Source organism: Cygnus atratus, chromosome 9 (assembly GCF_013377495.2).
Source record: "Cygnus atratus isolate AKBS03 ecotype Queensland, Australia chromosome 9, CAtr_DNAZoo_HiC_assembly, whole genome shotgun sequence".
NCBI classification, from domain to species: Eukaryota; Metazoa; Chordata; class Aves; order Anseriformes; family Anatidae; genus Cygnus; species Cygnus atratus.
Genome location: NC_066370.1, coordinates 8,203,840 through 8,216,562, shown reverse-complemented (window position 1 = coordinate 8,216,562; position 12,723 = coordinate 8,203,840). Strand labels below are relative to the sequence as shown.

The following is a 12,723-nucleotide window of genomic DNA, read 5'->3' as shown; positions in this document are numbered from 1 at the left end:
ACTATGATCTAGTGACAATTACAGAGACATGGTGGGACAGCTCACATGACTGGAATGTGGTCATGGATGGTTATGTCCTGCTCAGGAAAGACAAGCCAGCAAGGTGAGGTGGAAGAGTTGCTCTTTACATGAGAGAGCAACTACATTGTATTGAGTACTATCCAGGGGCAGATGAGGAGCACATTGAGAGTCTGTGGGTGAGAATTAAGGGACAGGCTGGCATGGGGGATACTGTTGTGGGTGTCTATTACAGGCCTCCAGACCAGGATGGGGAAGTTGTTGAGGCCTTCTACAGGCAGTTGAGAGCAGCCTCGCAATCACAGGCCCTGGTTATTGTGGGAGATTTCAACTACCCTGACATTTGTTGGAAGGCCTACTCAGCCAGCCAGCCACAGTCTAGGAGGTTCCTCCAGTGCATTGATGATAACTTCCTGATGCAAATGGTGGGTGTGCCAACTAGGAGAGGAGCGCCGCTGGATCTTGTCCTCACTAACAAGGAGGGTCTGGCTGAAGCGGTGAAAGTTGAAGCGGCCTTGGTTGCAGTAACCATGAGATGGTGGAGTTCGGGATCTCATGTGGCAGGAACAGAATACCAAGCAGAATTGCAACCCTGGACTTCAGTAGGGCCAACTTTGGCATTTTCAAGCAATTGCAAGGGGAAATCTCAAGGGACAAGGTATTTGAAGGTAAAGGGACCCAAGATAGTTGGTTAGCGTTCAAGGAGTGCTTCTTCCAAGCACAAGATCAGCGTATCCTAACAGGTAGGAAGTCAAGAAGGAGAGCCAGGAGACCTGCATGGTTAAACAGGAAACTGCTGGGCAAACTCAAGTGGAAGAGGAAAGTCATGGAAGATCATGGAAGGAGGGGCTGGCCACTTTGCTTTGGCATGACATAATTGTCATGGTTTTTTTCATGACTGTTTTTTCTGTTCCATTATCAGGTGTGGTTGCAAGCCAAAAGGGATGCTTGCACCCAAGACAGGCCCAGAATTAATAGATGTAAAAGCAGCAGGTCCGGTATATTCTGGTGGAAAAAAAGCTATGTCCCAGCTTTTCCTACAGGATAGGCATAAGGAAAATGGTGGCAGCTGCTGTGGTTTGCAAGGAAATCGAAAAAACATTTGTGCAAATTCTCGCGGCTAGATTTATTCTGCTGGGTTTGAGGCCACTCCTTCCCAATTGCATTCCCATTTCTAGTTCAGGGCTGTGTTCTTTGTCTTTCAGCAACTGCGCAGCAGTAGGCCCTGAGGACTGAAGACTGTGTTTTGATCCTCAGCTCCTTTTCAGAGCTAATAAATAAGTTAGCTGTTGGTTTATGTAACAGTTTGGAAGTCCACATCACTCGAAGGTGTATTTCATTGGTGTGGGTAATTAGCAAACAGTACCACAGCACTATAATTTGCTGTTTGTTTTCCTCTGAAGCAAATAGATATAAATTGTTTAGAAGGGCAAACCTGTGCAAGAGAAAAGCATCCAGGCACCCAAACCCCAGTTTACAGCAATTAAGGATGTATTATTGGCATCAACAGGATTATTGTCATTTTTAAACTGTGCAGCTGCTTGTGATAACAGTGCTCTCCCAGAAAGGCAGTGGATCACCAGTATGCTGGGCCAGCAGTCACTAGGGCAGGCTGGGAGCTGCCCACTGCTATGCTGAGGTTGTTTATCTTAGAGGTCCAAGGCCACGTTTCTCTTTCAGTGCCTCGTTATCGCTGCTGGTATTCTCAAGACAGCCTGTATGCCTCAGCCAAAATTGAAGCCTGCCAGCCTGCGTGGTACAGTGGGTAAAGGCAGATGGGAACTGTCTGATCAAACAGCTTTTTAAACAGAAAGCACCTGTTTGTCACAACTGATTTTTTTTTTTTGTAGGAGTGCATCCCTTTCACTGGATGTGTAGGAGTAGATCCCTTTCACTCCTTTCTAGGAGACAGTGCAACTTGTGACAGACCAGTCCCCCCTTTTTTCCGCAAGTCAGCACCACAGTGCTGGGCAAGGCCAGACTTCTGAAGTCCCAAGCCCAGCCTTTGTTTGTCTAACCTCGTGTAAGCTGTGGAGCCCCTGTTTTAGCTGGGTTTGTCTCAGATTTTGACATCTAGAAACCAGGTGTCAAATAAGTCTTGAGAAGCAATTTCATTTTCAAATTTGAAAAAGAAAGAGAAAAGTGATTTGTAAGTGAAATTTATTTATCTTTCTCTACTGTGGAAGACATGGAAGCTTATGTTTTCTTCTGAAAGAGAATCATTTCTGTACTTTTAAAGCAGTTTTGGATTCCACACTGAACAGACATGCCTTCCTTCAGCCAGCCGCCTGGTACTCTTTGGAGCTGCAGTGGGGTCACTGCACATGCTCTGAGGCTGCCCTGAAGTTCCCTCTGCTGCTGTGGGTGCTTCTCACTTCCTTTTGTACTTCACAAAACAAAGGCAGGTCACCTCAAGCTTCTCTGCCTCTGCTCTGCCGTCAGGAGCCCCACTGTACAGACTTGTATTAAACCAGCAGGCTCTGACTGCGTCTTTTAAAAAAGACACACGAGGGCACCATGGAGGCGTAAACCTCATCTTCTCCCTGTCCAAATTCATCCTTTCCAGTAAACCTGGGCACTGCAGTCAAACAACATATTCTTCCCCATAAGGAACCCAGGAGCAACAAGCATCCCCAAAGTTGGGTCTGCTGCCTGTTAGCAAGGCAGGCTTTTGGCCTCATTCTTCCCTCAGCTGCCTTCTATGCTGAGAATTGACATAAACGGAGTTTCTAAGTGGCTTTCTTAAACCCAAGCATAGGCATGGCCACACTAGGCAGGTACCCTGCCCAGTGAAGTCAACACAGATCTGCGTTTCCTGAATTTCAGATCACTCAGCCAGAAGATCACTGCAATGACCAAACCCAAGACACATCCACTCTGGTGGTGTGTCTTTGACAGGCACCAGGGTTTCATCTTCGGCAGCTTTCAGAGGCACCGGGCATCAAGATCCTTGTGCACACCGCAAGAATGAGATAGGACCCAGTGTTCTCACCCCACCCTGCCCCACTGGAGAAAGCCTCAGACTGGCAGTTACATGGATTCCTCTCAACCCACGCAGAAAAGTAAAGTTGCTCTTTCTGCTTCTTTCTGTAGTGTTTATGGCCACACCAAAATCCAATGTTTTGTCCAGAGTTTGTACTGAGTGATTAAGCAGATGTAGTGCAGCAGAGCTACCCATGTGAAAGACTGTCACGCATGTTTATGCAGTTTTAGCTGAACTGAGAAAGAGAAAATAAAACAGCCTCCAGTCTCATTTGTAATTACCCGTTGGGAAGGAAATTAAAATGACCGTATTTAAGTTTTCACTGTCTCCTGGTGACATTTAGAGATGGGGTCACACTTGGTAAAGGCAAAGTAATCAGCCAAGTACAAAACCTCACACAGCCCTATTTCTTGTTGCAAGTGGGCCGTTCAGTCCTCTCTTCTCCCTTACACAGGTATGCAATTCATTTTATTAGTCCCTTGTGAATTACATTGCAGACAAAGACATAATTGAATTTAAACAAACTAGACTAGACTCTCCTATGGTCTGGTGAACATTTATGTCACTCAAACACCAGGAGACTTCCAGAGAGGTTTGAGTTTTTGTCCTTTTATCCTTTTCTTAAATACTTCAGAAAAATCAAATGTCAATGACATTTTCTAGAATAAATAGTTCCAGTGAAGCTGCACAGAGATTTGGGTGGTCATATGCTTTTTGTGTACAACAATGAAGCAGGATTAGTTTTGCCTTAAAGACAGAGTTGTGAAGCTCCCCACTGGCATCTCAGGAAATGCTAATTCTTCCTTACTCAGGTGGATAAAAGATTATGACTCAAATGGTTGCATTTAAAGGAAATACCTCCTCCCTAGAGCATGGTGGTTCTTTTTGACCATGAGCCAACAGTGTGCCCTGGTGGCCAAGAAGGCCAATGGGATCCTGGGGTGCATTAAAAGGAGCATGGCCAGCAGGACAAGGGAGGTGATCCTCCCCCTCTACTCTGCCCTGGTCAGGCCTCACCTGGAGCACTGTGTCCAGTTCTGGGCTCCCCAGTACAAAAAAGACAAGGATCTCCTGCAAAGAGTCCAGCGGAGGGCCACAAAGATGATACGGGGCCTGGAGCATTTCCCTATGAGGAACAGGCTGCCCAGGGAGGTTGTGGAGTCTCCTTCTCTGGAGATATTCAAGGCCCGTCTGGACGCCTGCCTGGGCAGCCTGCTCTAGGGAACCTGCTTTGGCAGGGGGGTTGGACCCGATGATCTCTGGAGGTCCCTTCCAACCCCTACAATTCTGTGATTCTGTGGCTCTTATCTAGAGGTTAGTACCAATAGATAAAGAATATGTTACTTAGATTGAGAGATCTGTATGTTTGTCAGGTTATACGTTGCTAAGAGGAGCAGGGGACACTGTGGCTTTTACATATTGTATGGAAGATTGCCTAGACTGCTAATGAAGTAGGGTCAGATTCTTGGCTGCATAACTTTGTGTGATTACAACTTCCAGTAGAATAAATATGGCTGCATTTAGTTTGCTTTGAATTGAAACTGTTGATCTGAACAATCATTTTATGGAAAATAATGTAAATAGTCTGGGGTTTGTTTTGGTGGGGCTTCTCGTCTACATACCATTCTCATTGCTATCTGCAGTACCCAAAGTGCTTCTTTTTTATCCACAGAAGCATGAAGACTAAAACGAGTTAGCTCAAAATGATTTTGACCCTGGGCATTGAGAATCAATCCCAAACTGACTTCAGCCCAGAGCTTAAGTGAGATAAAAGCAACCTGTATGCCCTGGGACCTTGACCTCCTTGTAACTTGGGGATTCTTTCTAGAGAGCACTTAAGCTTGTACTGAAACCCCACTGGAGGTAGGTGCTAGCTGTAGCGGGCTCCAAAGAGATGTTACAGTTAATCTTAAATCTAACTAGTTAGAAGAATTAGCATTTAAGAGGGTTTTGTGCTTTTTTCTTTCTTTTTCCTAATTTCACTGCAGTAAACACGATTAAATGGCTAATATCAGGCATTGAGAATCACCTCCCTGTGTTTTCATTAGCTGAGCTGTTCTCACTCTGCATTAAACATTCATGATATTTATAATAAATAGTGCATGCATTGTTGTGTTGAAACAACAAACTTCCTTAGTGAAGTAATTAGGATGTGGGTCCAAGGTTTTTATATAGCAAGTCAGACATTATTTAACTTTGAAGAAATCCTGTGCTAGGCCTTTTATCAAGAAAGTCTATTTGTTTTTAAAAAAAAAACTTAATCAATAAATCCTAATTAAAATCACCTGTCAGATAAGTAGTAGTCCTTAAGATTTTGGTTTTATACCCAGGAGGGTTCTAACTTACTGATGACATAAGTGTGTTTACTGACTAGATCAATAGCCTGCTCAGTAATTGTTTTTTGCTAAGGTTACAGGCATTTGGCTGGAAATAATTAGAACTGTTTGTGATGATTGTGATGATGGATTTTTCTGAAACTTGCTGTAATACCTGAAGAAAATCTTGCCTGGATGCCTTGAGGCACAGACAAAGCTGCATTTAGTTCAGTGTGCTGCACAATCTTCCTAGCCTGTCTAAAAAAAAAGATTCTGTTTAATTTTCTGTGATGGGACTTCCAAAACTCAGGGTCCACAGTATGTGCTCTACAGCCGATATGTAGAATCATATCACATTTACAGCATTTCCAGTTTCAAATGTGGTGATACTTGTCTACAGTTCTCTGTGGGAAGCATTGAGATTTGGTAGCGGTCTTTGACCCCAGAAATTTTGGAACTTCAAACTTAAGGGTGACTTGTGTTATATGGCATTGCAAGGACTTTCCTCCTTTCATTTATAATCTGTTAGTTTCCCTGTGTGTGTCTTAGTAAGGGATAGTTACACTATTCCCCTAAGCCAGTGTATAGAAGATGACAAAAGTGATTAAAAAGTAGATACTGCTTTGAAGCACTATATACTTTTGTCAAGGTAAGTATCAGTTTAAGTAGTAAGAGTGGCTGGTAGATCCTTGCAGTTCAGTCAGGATAAGGCTAGCTACAGCAGTGGTCTCAACTCTCAAAGAATTTGGAAAAAATGGAAAGCGTGGATAGCAGCCAGTATTTTTTTATTATTATTATTATTTTTATGACAAAGAGGCTCTAATAAAGGTTAGATGCTTCTCTAAAAAAGCCTCTTCTAACCAGCAAAGGGACTAAGAACATACTCGATTTAACCTTAAGCACATGAGTACTTCTCTTTATTCTTTTGGGGCTGACTAATGTGCACTGGGCAAGGTTTCTTCGTTGTTAATTCCAAAGTACTTTGACACTCAGTGAGACTCACACTTAGACCTCCTTCTGTTGTCCTTGCAATGTGTATTGCAAGGGTCAGCCAGGTGGCCCTTCTCTTCACAGATTGCTGTGTAATGAATCTCCACTAGTCAACATAACAGCCTATGCTAGCACACGCCTTTGTCGTGTTGCACAGCTCAGTAATAAATACGTCTGACTTCTGCATCACATCCTTTTCCCAGGATGTCTGTTTGCCTTTGTGCACAGAAGCCAGCCATACATATTTATTACTGGGACGGAACAATAATTAGGGAATTTTTCACTTGAATTATGCTTTTTACACTGTTACTTGGTGTTGTGCAAAAATATGTTAGGGAGTAAACACAACTTGATTGCAATGACAAGAAATAGAGGAAATATTTATCTTCAGTAGGAGTATAGTCTCAAAAATGATTATAGTGATAGCTTTTATCATGCTCTTTCTTCATCCCATTTCCCTTAGGTTAAGACTTAAGTCACTGATGCAATATCCCAGAAATAACATTTCAGCGTATTCCCAGACACCATCCTCAGCTGGGTATTTGTAGCCACTTGCACATAAATTACAGGGAAAGCTTATAGGACCGTAAAATATTTTCAGTAAAATCTAAAACCTTTGACTTCTTAGCTTGCTCATGACAAACATCCCAGCTACATAAAAAACAGAGCATATCCTCAGAGAACAGAGACTTTCAGTCTTCATAATCATTTAAAAAGAGAAAGATACCACAGATGGAATGGCTAGAAATGAGAATCCTCCTGAATGTGAATTTATCAAGCTATCCAACCGAGTAGCTGACTTTCACAGATTTAACCCTGCCTTTTACTGTGTCCTTAGTTAAATCTGAAGGGTAAAACAGATTTTATACCTAAAACGTATAAGTACATATATGCACATATATACACGCATTTGTCTACAGGAATTTACATGAAAATGTGTTTTCCAAGGGAACTCCAATATTGTGAACAAGGAAGGACATCAGGTTCTTGTTTTGGTAGGATGAATCGTCTTTCCTTGACAATAACAAAAAATGAAAGAACTACCTAGATAATCTAAGTGCCTGCTTTTACATTGCTATATTTAGGTAGGATGATTCACTTGTAATTTAAGAGGCAAATTTACATAACAGGGCAATGTCAGTTAAGTGTCTAAATGTCTAGATCAGATTTTCCAGCTTCCATGAAATGCAAAGCTGTCATTGATCTCTGTGTGAACTCTAGGAAGTCAAACTACAAAGCATATTGCAGGGACATGGCCGTACAGTTCAGTTTAATTCATAAGAACTACCGTGTAGCATCAGATTGACCATTTTCAGACTCAGAATATCAATCACATGTATTTAGGGAAAGAGTGTAAGAAGCAAGGAACATGGCGTGATCCTTCCCATGGCATAGCCTCCTAGCTCGCAGCAGAGAGCTGCTAGGGATTTTTTGTACTCAAGGTTGCACCTAGAGCATTTTGTTTAATAGCTACTTAATGAGTCTGCCTTCCATGAACTTTTTAGCCCGTTTGTGAACCTCACTCACCTTGAAACCATTTGCACTTTTGATTGCTAACTATTCTGTAGTGATATTTTCCTCAGTATAGTTAATTATTTAATAGTTGCCATCCTCTATGTAAAATGCTGATAAAGGTCTACTCAGTGGAAGAGACATGATAGGAACATGGTTTATATAGATTATATAACCTTGCTGGAATCAGATTGCCACAAAAGCATACTAGGGAATCTTTAGTTAGGGTCATTCTAAATTAGGTAGGCTAGAAGCAATCATTTTTGTAGAAGAAGTGAATCATTTTTCCAGAAGAAAAGGAAAATGAACTACATATGCTTTGAATATGTGGATGGTGAGAGAGAAACTGTCTTTCTTTCACTGATTTAATTGAGTTAAAAATAAATATTTTCTTTGAAGTGTTTCTTGGTATGTCTCAAGTTACCAGACTTCTGTAAAAGCTAATGCAGTCAAACCATGCATCCGCTGCCTGATGCTCCGTGCTTTCAAAGACTCTCGGGCATCCTCATGGGAACATGCCAACTTACAGTGACACTTTCTCCAGTTAACCAGAAAATAGAAAACCAAGAACAACCCTTCCAAATCAGCATCAATTTTGCAGGATGACAACTTACGTATTTGGAAGGCATTGTTTTTTGCGTATCTGTAGGACTGATAAAGTCAAACAAATAATCATAAATGATCTATACAGTTTTTCATCTTCGAAAACCTTTTACTGGTTTTTCATCTTTCCGTCCTCTGTAACCACTGACTCGGTGGCAAACGACTAAGCTTTGATACAGTCATAAGATCCTGTGCTTTTCAGCTTCCCAGGGACTAGCCAATGTGCAAGCAGTCTTTGTTTTCAAACAGCCTATCAGTTGGCCCCCTTTCCCCTTAAGCCATTGACCTATTTTCAGATGACGTGTTCAAGAATTCATCATTTTGAAGCAAGTGGTCCACAGTCTGAACAGAACATACCTAAATCAATCCCTCTATTTTAAACAATGCAAGAGCTATACATGAATTCTTGTCTCATTTCCCTTCTTGTTCAGAGGCTTCTAGGAGTTGATCCTAATCCTCTAAGTAGACCAGGACGATTCCTCTCGTCCCGCATCTTTTCCTGTGCAGCTTTGGGTTTGGGTACAGGTTTCCATAATAGTAATAAACCCTTTTGTGAAGATGTCTGGTTTGCTCTGTCAAAAGATTTTGCTCTCACTTTTTAATCTCAGGCTAGTAATTAGATTTTTCGTCAGGAGATTAGTTACTCACTTGTCCACCTGAGATTTGCTCTGGGCAGTAGCCAGCTCTTTGAACAAAAATGTTTCCTTGTGATTATAAGCTTATCAAGACTTTACAGCCCTCCACCGCTACCCTTGTGCAGAGGTGGGGTGTCTCTTCTGGCACTGCCAGGGATCTCAGGCCAAATGGGTTTCCAGAGAGTCTTATGGAGATGCAGGGTAGTTTTTGCACTCCAGGATGTGAATAAACCTTAAGGCATCTCAGAAATAACAAGGGTTATGCAGCCTGTGTCCTTTGTAACCCACTGTAGTGAGTTCAGTTACTGCTGCTTAATACTGAATATTCATAAAGTCAGCAAATGAATAATTGGGATACATTTACATTTTATTACTGATATGGGATAGCCTGAGTATCTTACAAAGATGCTGATGATTCATTTTGGCATGACAGTAAGAGGGTGCAGAGGGAATCTGTCAGTATGACTTGCTAATGCAAAAATAATTGTTCCATTTTCTAACTTGAATATCAAGAAAGACACTGATCTTTAAGAGTGAATCTGCCTAGTAGTCTCTTTCACTATGTATTAGAGATCTGTACAGAGCCAGCGTGCTGCAGCTTTATCTTTCTATTTCTGCAGTAACTGAAGAAGTGAGGAAGAGGAGGCAGAAATAAACCTCCCCAGAAACACAGAAATGACTAAGAGCTCCTGTAAGCTGCAGATCAATTCTGATGCACATGATAAATGAGGAGGATTAGATAAGTAATTTGAGTAGAAAGTAATAGCAATGGAAGGTGCTTTCCATTATGCTGAGACCCTAACTCTCAAAATATAACGAAGCTTTTATGGGTCAATTTAATTATAGCTGAGCTATACAAATATTTACCACGGCTACATAAGAAAAAGTTACGTTCCTCTATCTAAGTCTGCTCCATAAATACACCTGCTATAAAGATATGTAAAGAAGGTAGAATTGAAAATTTCAAAGAAAGCTAAATTTACAACTTGCTTCAATTCAACCCAGTGTGCTTATTTTTGTGATTTTGAATCATGGTCTTCTCCTACATGGTGCCTTTCCATTTGCTAACATTGATGTCCTCGTTGCTGTATTGTATACCAGCTGGTGTTGCAGGGGTCACGTCATGCAGTGTGTTGAAACACTTGGACTTGGGCTGACCAGGCCTGTTGGTCCTCCCACACAGGGCCACTGTTTGCCTCCATGAGTGTGTGGTGGGTCTGTGTCTTACCCCATGGGGTAAGACTGTGTCCTGATTGTGGAGGGGAATAAAGATGGCACGGGAAGATGGTGGCTTTGGCAGTGTGTATGTATGTGAGCAGTTTCCCTAAGATCTGCCGGTTGTCGGAAAGAGGTAAATGTATAGCAGACACAACACAAGAAAAAAGGCAGATGCAAGCCTTCAGGCAGCTCGTATACAAGAACGTACTCTACATCTGGCAGACAGTTCACATTATATGTCTTTGATAAATAGTGCTTATTAAAGAGTTAGAAATTTCTCATTCCCCAGAGAAGTTGTTTCATACATTTTTCAATCTTTAAGCAAAATGAAAAAGTTTAATGAAAAAGCCCCTATTCAGCCACCCTCACTGAGCCTCCAGTCAAGATTTTCCTGAAGTAAATAAATTCTTAATTTGCTATAGATAATGTCTACCAGATGATAGTACCAGAAGCACAAGTGAAAATGAAAGAACAGCAGACTTGGAACAGACATTATTACTCACTTTTCCATGAACAGAACCATCAGCGTGTTGACTTAAGGCAAGCCTGTCAAGGCAGGAGGAGGCAACTGAGGTCATGCAGAAAGGTTTTAGGTGGCCTCTTTCCAGAGCAGATCAGCCATGCAGATGTGTATGGGATGCAGTATGAATCGCCAGTTCACTTGGTCCAAACTGCCTTAAGGTTAGGGTTGGGGTTTGGATGGAGAGAAAGCACAGAGTCCTGTTGTGAGTGGGGTTGTGTAAAGGCTCCCAAAGGGAGTTCAGGTCTACCCAAAGGCTTCCATTGTGAGCACTATTTCCTGGGAGAATTTGGCGACGTACGTGTTTTGGTAGGGTCATAATTAGGGTTAGGGTTGTTAGGTTTTGGAGAGAGAGAAAGCACGTAATCCTGTTGTGCATGGGGTTGTGAGAAGGCTGCAAAAGGAAGTTCAGGCCTACCAAAAGGCTTCTGTTGTGAGCACTATTTCATGGGAGAATTTGTTGAAATGTCTGGGGCAGGGCCAGCAGCCTGGGACAGGTTCTGGGAAGACGTGCAGCTTCTAGTGGCTCGTTCCCTTCCTTTGTCCGGGCTGGCACGGAGAGGGACCGAGAGGTCCCTTCATCCTGCCGCAGTTGTCTGCCAAACCTCCGACAAGTTGCCTGTTTGGAAGAGTACTAACAAAATGACTTCCATCAGTGGGAACTGAACAAAGTTCCTTAAGAACAGACCCTGTGATAGGCTCAGACGGTTAATTCTGGTGGCCAGCATTGCTAAGCGCGGTGCTTCCCTCTTAGTGTGGGTCACCAAAGCCAGGGACAGGGAATTCGCTGCCACCTTCTGTTTTTCTGGGGCCTTTTGTTGCACCCGGGGCAGCTGCTCAACAGCGTGTCACAAGCAACGGCGAGCAGACCCCTTCAGCCAACGGGCTCATCAGCCTCGTATGCTGAGGTTGCTGGATACGTCAGTAGACTTTTAATCTTAGGTGTGGATTTCCCCCAAAAGTAAAGGATCTCACTTGGGGGAAGAACGCTTTTGTCTCCCTTGCCTTTGCATAAGCGACCACCCGCTGCCACCTCTTCTTGTCTTATTAGGTTCACATAAAGCAAGGGCATCGCACTCCTTTTGTCACCCGTGTGATCACTTGGGACTTGGAACAGAAGGAAAAGATTAAATGGGAGAAAAGAAAGCGTCATCAGTTTGCTGAAGGTACCTCATTCTTTTTTAATCCCGTGCGCTGATGCACCCCACATCTTCTGTGGTTTGTCGGCTCAAAGGGCTTCTCAAGATACAAACCACGATGGTCTTAGGCTGAACACCCCTGCCTGGCGCAGGACATCACAGCTGCACCCTGCTTTCTGCACTGGTAGCTAGTTTCTGGTGAGCAATGGCTACGGGGGCGCACGGATATCATAGCTCTGGCTCGATGAGGCTACTTTAATTTCTGGAAGTCTAATTGCAGCAGCAGTTGAACGGCAGAATGTGTGACTGTCCAACAGTATGGGCACTTGTGGTTGGAAAGGCAGAACTTTTGGCCAAAGAACCCAAAGCTTTGTACCTGTGCTTAATGGCAGCCCCTGAGTGCTACCCCTTTGCTTATGGCCCCTCTCAAATCTCGGGAGCTGCAGAAGCTGCCTCTTAATGTTGTTGTCTCTTTTTACGGCAGCAAACCGGCTTCTAAATTGCTGTTCTTTATTTTGCTCAGAAAGAAAATATTCAAAAACATTATTTATATTTGAACGGAATGGCTTAGGAGTTTTTCACAACTTGCTGATGAATTCAGTTTCCAAGGGGGCCCTCCTGAAGAGAGCTGCAGTATTACAAAGTAAAAATAAGGGAAGTGAGGGGGGGAATTAACAAAGGTTTTTACAAAAAAAAAAAAAAAAGCATATATATTTTTAACTTTTGATTCCCCCAGCTGCCTATAGTCTTACGGCAGGGTTGTCCTGCTCCGGGACAGGAGTCCCAGCCT

The 12,723-nt window shown here is 42.8% G+C and overlaps 1 long non-coding RNA gene across 1 annotated transcript in view; it reads left to right on the top strand.

Annotated features, from left to right (window-relative positions):
- LOC118247081 (uncharacterized) overlaps positions 1–12,068 on the top strand; it is a 112,927-nt gene extending 100,859 nt beyond the window's left edge. The window contains exon 5 of the long non-coding RNA XR_004778292.2: positions 11,846–12,068. This is a non-coding gene — a long non-coding RNA (uncharacterized LOC118247081). The remainder of the gene's footprint in view (positions 1–11,845) is intronic.
- Positions 12,069–12,723: the final 655 nt, after the last annotated feature.